This window comes from Eutrigla gurnardus (assembly GCF_963514095.1).
Source record: "Eutrigla gurnardus genome assembly, chromosome: 10".
In the NCBI taxonomy this organism is placed as follows: Eukaryota; Metazoa; Chordata; class Actinopteri; order Perciformes; family Triglidae; genus Eutrigla; species Eutrigla gurnardus.
The window spans coordinates 12,896,474-12,907,608 of NC_139924.1; the positions used below are offsets into that span (position 1 = coordinate 12,896,474).

The 11,135-nt window shown below is 40.7% G+C and overlaps 1 protein-coding gene across 2 annotated transcripts in view; it reads right to left on the reverse strand.

Annotated features, from left to right (window-relative positions):
* Positions 1-9,491, reverse strand: part of tpst1 (tyrosylprotein sulfotransferase 1) — a 32,979-nt gene extending 23,488 nt beyond the window's left edge. For both annotated transcript variants that reach the window (XM_084019215.1, XM_084019214.1), the window contains exon 1: positions 9,304-9,491. The gene's annotated coding sequence lies outside the window, so the exon portion shown is untranslated. The remainder of the gene's footprint in view (positions 1-9,303) is intronic.
* Positions 9,492-11,135: the final 1,644 nt, after the last annotated feature.

The following is an 11,135-nucleotide window of genomic DNA, read 5'->3' on the forward strand; positions in this document are numbered from 1 at the left end:
TTCAACAATAAGGTTTTAAGGACCTTCTTAATGTGTCTTTTCTTGTTTCTGTTTACTGAGCTCTTTCTATGGTTTTACATGTTACTCTAAATGAAGTAAATCTTTAAATCCTCTTAAACCTGCTCTACATTTAAATACTACTGCTCTTGCATAGTTTGTACTTTCTACATCCTTGGTAGCAGCAGCAATGCTTTGCAATTACTTTTAGCTTTCAGCATTCACAAGCATGTTAACGGTTAACAGGTTTTGGACAAATGTTTCTGACATTTTGTAGAACAAATAAAAATGTACCTGATAATAAATCTGGTTTGTAGCAGCACCACTGAAAATATCTAACCATGACATCACACTGTCTAAGGCTAGTTAGAACAAGTATGAGGGGAAAGATGAACAACAAAATAACAGGCAGGACCCACAAAGGTGTGGACACGACGTTATCCTTGTAAATCATTCTGTCTAGTAGGGTTGGGGATCTTTGGGTGTCTCACGATTCAATTTCAATTCTTGAGGCCTTGAGATTCGATTCACGATTCAAAATAGATTTTTTTAATTAGTACATGCTCCAGGATCTGCTCCAGTCCTCTATGAGCTAATAAAGGTGGTGTGGCAAAGTATGGCATTAGAGCATGAGATTATATAATTTACGTTTTTGAAAAAGTTGAACTGATTATAATATAAATACACAAAGGCAATTCTGAGACCAAATTTAGCATCAATACATTCTTAACTTCCACAAACTTTTACTCACTGAGTCAGTGGTTTTCAGAATAACAATTCATATATTGTGAAGCTTAGGTTAGCTGCCTTTCGTTCTTAGAAACCTTGCCTAGCCTTAGTGAGCGAGCATTAGCAGTTAGTGAGCATTAGCAATGAGCTAGCGTTAGCAATGAGCTAGCATTAGCAGTGAGCTTGCTTTAGCAGTGGGCCAGTGTTAGCCGTGAGCTAGCATTAGCAGTGAGCTTTCTTTAGCATGAACTAGCATTAGCCGTGAACTAGCATTAGCAGTGGCTGACTAGCTAGTAGCTTGCTGCAACGGTCTTTTGCATTTGTAACTATGAATGTATTTTTTGTCCTTTGGCTGCTGTGGCAAACAAATGAGGGACAATAAAGGAATTCTGATTCTGATTCCGATTTAAAATCTAGATAAGATGAAAAGATTTTTACATTAATATTGTTTTTTTTGCCCTGTCTAGTTTTATTGAAATACATGTGAAAATAGAGGAAGTCAAATGGAAATGGTCCTCAGTTCCATCAGAGGTGAAGCATTCAGAACACCTGACTGATAAACAAGCTGAGATTCAGAGCAGTGTCATGTTACATCTTGCACCCGGACTGAGATGTGTTTGTGCTAAATTAATTGATGCTCTTCTCTCCTGTTACTGATATTGTATCCTACTTGCAGGATTTTTTTTTTTACATTGATCTGTTAGGGGAAGCAGTGAAGGCTGTGGCTGCTCTCCACGGAGCGACGGTGTAACCAAACCACATCAACACTTAATAACTGTGTACCTCATGAAGCCCTGGTGTCAGAGATCAGTGACCCTGAGAAGGAAAAGGAAAGTGAGGTGGCACCATCCTGACCATGTGTACTGTGGTGGCGCCTTCAACTAGCTCTCACTAAATAAGTACATGATTGAAAAAACATGACACTTATTTTTGCCCCATTAAAAGTTACTTTAGGGAGCTCGTGTGAGAGTGTTATTATATTAGATTATGTGAATGAAATGGAATTCCTGGACATTAAATGTTCATTTCCATTTGACTATTGTGGTAATATTTGTTCTGTGTACTGAAGTAGCAAATCATATGACATGGTTCAGTAAGCATACTTTTATGCTTAGAGATTGGAAAACAAATAGATTCTGCTGGCACAAAAAAGGTAGCTCTCCTGTTAATACACAGCTGAAAAAGGAAAAAGGGAAAACACCAATTAGTTAAACATCAGGGAGATCAATCGGTGCATTGAGGAAGCACAAGTGCTTGTGAATCAGTTTCACCTGCTTTGTGACAACAGATGCTTTACGATTTTCACAAAAAAATGTGGTAAGGCTATTTCAGTACATTTTGCTGCCATTTAAGAGTTTTAAGCGTATTTTTTGATGATTATCATGATAATATCTTGAATCACAATTATTTTGGCGGGATAATAATCGTGACATGAACGTTTCATATCGTCCCATGACTAAGCTAGACTGTATGACAACAAAAAGACTGGTCTCTCCCCAGGAAAGAGACTCGCTGCATTTGGAAAACATGATTCAGCCGGCGTGCAAACAAATGTGACAGTGATCGTCTGCTTCTTTACTCGAGTTACTGTTCCTCCGCTTCCAAGCATTATCTGCAGGGCTTGCAGTGCAAACAAACTTCGGATGAGTCGTCTCTCCATTATTTGTCAAACCTTGAGTCAACCTTGGAGATTTCATTTGCTTACGCACCTGTCACACTGTTTACGCCCTGCAGGGACCTGGCCCACGTGTTCAGAATGGACGATGTGCAATTAAAGTGGAGACGATCTGACATTTATTTAGACCGAATAAAACGCAGGCCTCTGGAAAGATTCATCTCCTCGAATGTTTGTTTAATCACAGAGCCTGTAGCGACAGAAAACATTTGTCTTATTTGAGTTGTACTATATTCACACAACCAATGAATGAGGCACTTTGAATGTAATGTTGCTTCCCTTTTTCAAAATATAATATCACACAGACGCATTAATTCAAGCAAATGATGTGGAAGGTGTGATGGGAATTTTTCATTTTGTAGTTTATTATAGTGTAATAAGTAGTTTGAATAGTTTTAACTCGTACTATTCCAAGTGTCATGAGGTAACCTGTATTCTGCACTTATGTCATGTCATGTGTTACATGAGTTTTAAAATGCATCTTGACACCAGAACAGCTGGCAAGTCAATATGGATGTATGGACACTGACGAGTGGCTTCAAACACCACATTCTGAACAAAGTTTGCCAGAACAATGCTTCTCTGATGACATCACAAACAACTGTATAAAAAGCCCTTCTCAAGACTGAAGAAGACTCTTAAGGAGTCTGCCCCTATCTGGCCAGATAGTTTGCTCTGAAGCTGTATGTCGGTGATGCGGTCCGCTTGGACACCCTGTTTGCGAGGGCTTTGACTTATTAGACTTTGTCTGTTTACAGTCTGTCTGTAGCGACTGCTAGCCTGTTCTGGACTCTTTATAGAATAAATTACTTAAAGCTCTGTTAGGAGTAGTATTCTTATTTCTCTGATTTCCACCACAGAAGGGATAAAGACACCACATAGGTTGCTTTAATGTGATTCTCTAACAGCAGTAGATTATCTTGCTCCAAAAAATATATCATAATTTTTTTTTTAAAGTCGTAAAAAAGTCATAATGTGGCAAATGGGTGAACAACATGACTTTTACCGATATCACATTACAAGCAGCTCTATTTGTAAAGGAAGGAACATCAGTGGGTTTCTGAGATCGCTGAAAGGTCAGCAGTTGCAAAAACCATTAGCCGCATAGTTTCAAGTTCTGCCTGACAAGAGCCTCTCAGTTGTGCATTCAAGCGTGATTAAGTGCAACCGCCTCATGGTTCACAAGAACAACAACTGTCACATGTCCTAGCACTATAATAAGGACAGCAACCAGTAGCTTGCATTGTTGATATGCAGCAACTACAGATGTCAACGGTTGACCAGCAAGAACATGTTTACAGGTTACGCATGTTAATCTATGGGTTCATTTAAAGGCTATAGGTTATGTTAACATGCTTCGGTGCCCATGTTAGCCAACTGAGCTGTTCAGACAGGACACGCTGCAGATTGTAACGCGGCAAGCTCCACGGAAGTGTGTGTCCAGCTTTCTCACACACTGTGTCAAATTTGTGTTGGAAAGAAAGCAGACAAATGAGCCTCAATTCAGAACTGATGCATCATCTGATCTGCCTTTGTATGGATCGCCGCTCAAACTATTTATAATGAATATCAGCTGATCGGTGATCAGAGCACCCGTGACCAAAAGGCAATAAACTTACGGAAAGCTAAAAATCAAAAGGCCAGACATTTACAACACAACGCATTAAAATTGGATTTATACAGCTTTGAAATCCAGCGCCAAAGCTCATTAAGTCAATAGAAGTAATGTAACTGAATAAAAGGAAAGCGGCTCCTGTAGAATGCTCAAAAGAATGAAGGGAACACTTAATCATCACAGTATGATCGTATAGTATCAAGTGGAGAGGCAAAAGCAACGCAACCCCCCAAAAAAGAACGTTTTTTTTTCTGTGGTGACCACAGACAGCTGCTCTCTCCTTCTCCTTCCTGACTGGTTCTTCTCTAGTTCTGGGTTCTGCTCGTGTTCCAGAAGAGCTGGACAGGGTCGTAGAAGGGTGTCAACCCAGCACCAGGACCGGAGGACCAGGAGGAGGACTGCCAGAGCCCTACAAAATGACCTCCAGCAGGATAGAGGTGTGCATGTTTCTGACCAAACTGTGAGAAACAGACTTTAGAGATTCCCCTACAATGTTATAGGTACGATGTTAATCTCATGTCTACTAGGGAGCGACTTGTCATCAGATGGGCTGGTCACTCGGATTATTAGCAGCCTGCATGAAATACAACAAGGTATTTGTTCCAAATGTTCTTAAGGCTGTTCTTCCAACTTATTTTAGACTTGCAGTTGTGACAAAATGTGTGTTACTGTCTGTGTCGCTGTGTCAAACTATCATGCAGCAGCGGCATGCGTGTCAATGTCACCCGCAAAAGATAAAATGTGAAACTGACCAGCCGATCGTTGCCCTCTCCTTATGTCTGAATATGTCATCATACTGCCTCTGCAGAACCATCCTGCTTCCTCTATCGTATTGGATAAACTCAGTACACGCACAGTTTACACAGGAAGCGGTCGCATGCCTGCATGCGTCGGAAAATGTTTCAATCCCCCCCCCCCTTAACGCAACGCAACAATGAGGTAAATCAACTTCTCCTTCGTACACAGCCGAGAAGTCAGCAGAAGAATACTCTCTGTGACAGCAAACGAGTGACTGACATCACTAATCAGCAAAGTGACTGGCTGAGATAATGGCGGAGTAAATCAGCCACTGACTAGACAGTGTGTAAGTGTGTTGTAGAGAAAAGGGGAGTCTGTGTGCTGAGCGGGAAGACTTCAGTAGTATGAATACAATTTGTAAGGCTGTGAGGCTCAATCTGGGCGGGTTGTCAGAATGGGAGTGTTGCTCCAGAGACTGTTCCTATGAGTTCTTTTAGCCTACAGCATTTACAATAGACCCTACATACTGTATTGTTGATTATTCTAAATCATTCTGACGATGTCTTCCAGTTGTCCGGGGATTTTTCTCATTTTAAGATGCGACGACGATCAACTTTCCGGCACAGCAAACTTGTTAGGATAAATATTCACACGGTTTGTGTCATCGTTGTGCAGTAATGCAGGTGAAGATTCACACTCCATTATCAGTAAACAAAAATACAGAAAAGGTAAAAGCAGATGTGGTGCCTCATTAGGTATGAAAATGCCATGTCACGATAATCCTGTACAAAATATTTGCAAATCACAACATTATGCCGATGATCTAAAACTCTTGAAATGGCACTAAAACATAGGAATCACTAGGAATGGGCGATATTTTACCGTTTGCGATATACCGTCAAAAAATGTCCACACGGTAAGAATTTGTCATCTCGCGGTAATAACGATAAATTCCGGTTGATGACTTTTTCCCCCCAACTTTATTGTATTCAGATTTACTCTCGTTTGATGACGTTGTATGCGACCACGCACTCGCAGCCCAACTCACGTGACAGGCACCTGCCTCCTGCCTGTAGACCTGATCTCTCGGCTCACGTGAAGAACAATAACAAACATTGCGGAAGGCGGAGCTGAGAGCGAGGTGCTCGTTGCTAAACGAGGCTCCAGCTCGATTATCTGGAACTGGTTTGGTTATTATAAGTCTGACATGGAGCAAAACACTGTTATATGCAGAGTTTGTAAAAAAAACGGTGATTGCAAAGGGTAGTAACACCACCAATTTGTTCCACCACCTCAAACACCAGCACAAACCAGAATATGACAAGAGCCAGAAAATGCGCACAGATGCAGCAAAAGCGACAGCGTCAACTTCACTTTTTTATCGTCACTTTTATCGTTACCGGGATAAATGCCAGAAATTATCGTGATCAATTTTTTAGTCCATATCGCCCATCCCTAGGAATCACTTTACATTTTGTGGGGAAATATATATATATATATATATATATATATATATATATATATATATATATATATATATATATATATTTTACTGTAAGATGATAATCAATCATAAAGGTGCCCCTGCATTGATAAAGAATAATTATTTTAAAAAAAATCAGGCTCTTGTCTTCTCTACCATGATAGTGAGCTAGACAGCTTTTACAAGTCAATCATGAAGATATTTTAAGTATTCTAATAATGGTAATTAACCACCATTAACTTATTGTGGGTGTTTTTTATTGCAGACTGCTGTGACACACAGATTCATCTCATCACTGAATGTCATGGCAAACCCTGAACTGATGAATCAGTACTTTTCAGTACATTTCACTGAACTTTTTGGAGAAACTTTTCATGAACACCCGTTTTCTTGTCTCATGTGTGCTATAAGGATACTTCCCTAGTGTTTGGGAGCTTAAACTAACAACGCTAAGAAAGGGGTTAAAGAACCAAAGATATAGTGATGCGTGTCAGCAGTAAACGTTGTAACTGGGAGACTACATAAGCACATTTGAAGGCTCTGTCCTCACTCCTAATCCGTCAACAAACTGATCAATCACAGTAAAAACAAGCTGTGCAGGAGATCTACTGACGTCTGCGGCCCTCAGAGCGACTATTCTGGGAGGTTTGATGCATGATGGCTCCCACATCAGTAAGGCCCTTTTGAGAAAACTTTCCATTTCTGGTTCAGGAGGCAGACAACGTTTCCACATTTAAGAGTAGTTAACTAAGTTATAGTAAGGGCCGGCTCAGGTTTGCCTTGGACCAGCTCTTAGTTATGCTATAGGCCTAGACTGCCTGTCTTGCAGGTTTCCCTGGATCATGGTGGAACCTGATCCTGACTGCATCGCTGCCGCAGTCCTGTTTGACGCTTACTGCCATTATAAAAAAAAAGGTGGCTGACTATTGATTAAAGAAACTGATTAAAATCTGCATCTCTACTACTAACTCAACTCCTTCAAGGATTATTTCTTACTTCTTTCAGTTTTTCTTGCCACTGTTGCACTGTAACACTTTCTCCTGGGTGACGTTGGGACTTTTAAATAGACTGTGAAAATCGCACGTTCTAGTCCTGCTCGATGTGTAAAGCGTCCTGATATAACTTTTGTTGTGATGACACTACAAATAAAAATTGAATTGCACTTTGCAAATGTGTGTTGTTACTGGAAAGAAAGAATTTAATAGGCTAATAAAATGTATTTTATGCATGTTTAATATGAAGTCTGGTTTCTGACTTGGCACTCACTGTATTGTATTTTGATGTGTGTGAAGTGCACAGATGCTTATTTAATTATTTATTTATTTAAAACTGCTTTTTATATCTGTAATCTGAAATCACTGTTACTTTTACTGTATTTGAATATATGTGATTGATGAACATGTGATTGTTGAGTTATTATTTGGATGATTTTAATTGAACCCCAGGAAGACTAGTCTGCTGCTTCTGCGTCAGCTAATGGGGATCCACAACTAAACAATAAACAACAAACCTCAGAAATATGGGCCCTGCTCTGCAGTTGAAGCCCTGGCTGGCCTATGCAGTCAGGCAGCTGCCTGAATGCAATAACTGTGATGCAGCAGTGGGTGTTCTTTTCAGACAAGGAAATGAGAGTGGAAGTGATCTTGAGTCCAACTGATCCAGCTCTGCAGCTGTGGAAGACGACTTACTGAGAAGAGCCAGCACTAAGAAATACACTGAATTCATCTTGACTTCCCCCCCGGACCACCTGCACACAGCAGATGTGCTGTGGTAGTCTATGCCCCTCGCTGGCCACAGGAAACTGTTCCTTCAGCTATTAAGTATTTAAATAAACTTCCATCCTTAAAGCCTGCAGGCTGCAATTGTATTTTCAAGTTTTTAAATCGACTGAACTGTTTCTCTGACAGATGAGCTACGTGCTTCCTATATTTTCTTTCTGTAATAAGCAGAGGTGAAAATGGAGCTACAATGGTGATAATCATTACGCTCAGCAGCCTGGGTCATATAGGCATGGGGCGATATTAGATCTGATCACAGATTGGGTGACTTGAAAAATCATAGTAGTAGTTAAAATGTCAGCCCAATTTAAAAATACATATATATTTTACCTTGGTTCAAATTATTTGATTATTTGTTTTTGAGTTTCAATTATACTTTGGATAATTATAGAATACTGCTGTTTGACAATTATGTTTAAAGTTTAATGTTAATTTTCAGTTTTTGCAGGATAATGTATGATATGTTATGAGTCTGTTAAAAAAAACTTCGTAATCGTAATGGATATTATTATATGGTGCAGGCTACCGGCATGAGCTTGACCAATGTGACTATGACTGCAGTCACAGGCCAAAACACGTACACAACCCGATCACATTGCATTATATATTCATGTTATAAGGCCTACGTAACCACAAACCAAACTATTACATGAAACATATCCTTCATACAGAGTCTTCTGATTAATCCGCGTTTAAACCGCTAAACGGCTACAAAAGTGCATCAACATCGGTTCCGTTCAAAGTGCCGCTCACCGCACCGAGCCGCACACTGGGTCCGCGCCCAACACCAGCCCCGAACCGCACACTGGGTCCGCACCCCCGGGTCCGCGCCCAGCACCAGCCCCGAGCCGCACACCTGGTCCTGAATACGCGCTACGTTGCGGCGGTGCGTCTCTTCACATCCGTGGAAACGTCTTCGCGGATGTCCAGGTCGCGTAACCTCACCAGGCAGATTTGTGACACAGTTGAGCGGCGACGTTTCCCCCCGGAGGAGGACGGCGTGTTACGGCGCTATCTGTCAACACGCATCCCCCGGCTACATGTATTTATATGACCTGGGCTTCATTTGTAATGTCATTACATCAGCCGGGGGCATTCATTCCAATGTTGATGGCCAACACGCCGAACACAAGCAAGTACGTAACCCGCGTTTAGGAGGAAAAGTAGCTCTGCTGGGGCTAAGAACCGTATTACGGTTTTCAACCCCCCCTCGTCCTATATTTTGCCAAAATGTGCGTTTAACTGTCGCAGCTCCTGGACTAAAGGGGTGATAGAAGGGGGAACCTACCTAATTCTGCGGATATGGCTCAGGAGACTCGGGTCTGTCGGGTCAACAAACAAAAAAACCCTCCACAGAATCCAGCGCCAATGTCCAGACAGTCCTGCCGCCCTCTCGAGTCAATTTCCGGGCATTTTCTACCGACACAGACCGTAGCCAGTGCGACGGTTGAGGAGCTTGTTGCGCTGGTGGACTGAAGGTGATACCAACCAGACTGCTACAAATTGACTCCTCTGATGACGTTAAAGACGAGCTGTGATTGGTCTATAATTCAGAGGCTTGTGTGTCAGAGCTTCTGATTGGTCGGAAACTGTAGGGCGGATCTGCCGTAGATTTAAAAGCACAGTACATTCTTATTGATTTCTAGTGCAGGATTAGCAAGAAGACAACAGTTAAATCAATTTAATTACGTCTGTACATTCATTTTAAAATACTTCACTATAGTCTAAACACAAACGTTTTTTTTAAATGTGACTGATGCCAGAGGATGTTGTTTCACGCTTCTACCAATATGGGACAAATGTGCCCTCCAAATAAATCAGATTATTCATCCTTACATTTTTTTGCTCGATTTTTAAGATGAGATAAAATTAATAAATATCCCAAGGGAAACTACTATGCAGCAGTTTTAATATAAAATGGGGAAAGTGCAAATATAAAAGTAAATATAGGCCTACAATGGATAATAAAATGCAAACAGGTTTTGTCCCGAGAGTCTCTTATAAAAAGGACTTGGGTTGTAATGATACAATATTTGTGTTGGCACTCACAGAAATATATTTTGGGATAAAAGCCTCCTTCTTGCCACACAACGCCTATGTAGTGCAGGCTGTTGGCCATGTGATGCTTGTCATGTTTGAGTGATGCATGTTTGAGGTTACCTTCAGGTGTTGTTCCCCACCCAAATACCCACGCCACAAAAGTCATGTGAACTGCACGTGTCAGTGCTGTAAACTGGTGTGATGCCTCAAAAAACATATTGTAAATATGTAAGAGGAATTTTAGCACATTAGAGACCATATGAAATTGTAAGCTTTTGTTATTGTTTTAGAAGGAATTATTGCAGGAGTGGTAGTAAGGAAATAGTTCTAATCATGGTTGCAGTATGGGGAGGGCAGATGAAGCCTCTCACCCAGACAAAGATTGCTTTTCTGTCTTCGGAAGCAGTGACAGAAAAGATGGCCACTGATCAATGATGCCATTATTGTGCATGCTCTGATTTCAGTCACAGTGAACGGTCAGCAGAGAACAGCACTCAGAGTTCAAAAGTGCATGTTAACGGATATGAGCAGATACAGAAAACTGGGAATATTAGGTTCTGAACAATATGGGGGTATCTATCTATCTATCTATCTATCTATCTATCTATCTATCTATCTATCTATCTATCTATCTATCTATCTATCTATCTATCTATCTATCTATCTATCTATCTATCTATATCATTAAAAACATTATTGACCAAGAGAAATAATGCAGTGCAAGAAAAAGAAGAACTTGCAGCTGTGGTCAAGCAGCTCCATCATGATCAGATGACTGGATATCTGATATTTGTTTAAATATTTCAACACATATTGATCCATCCCAACCAAATATCTGGATGTTTCAATGGACAGTTGACACCGTTGGGTCGCTAAATAAGATTCTCAGTGTCACACAGTGTTGATTGCAACAACATTGAGGAGTTTGATCTGATGTTTTATGTTTTTGGCCAACACTCATATTTCCCATGAGACTAATTTTTACAGCAGAGCAGGAACAATGCACAGCGTGGAAATGAGTGCTGACTTCATTCCTTTAAAATGTGGGCAGCAGGTCATTTATACCTGCTGATTTTTTCT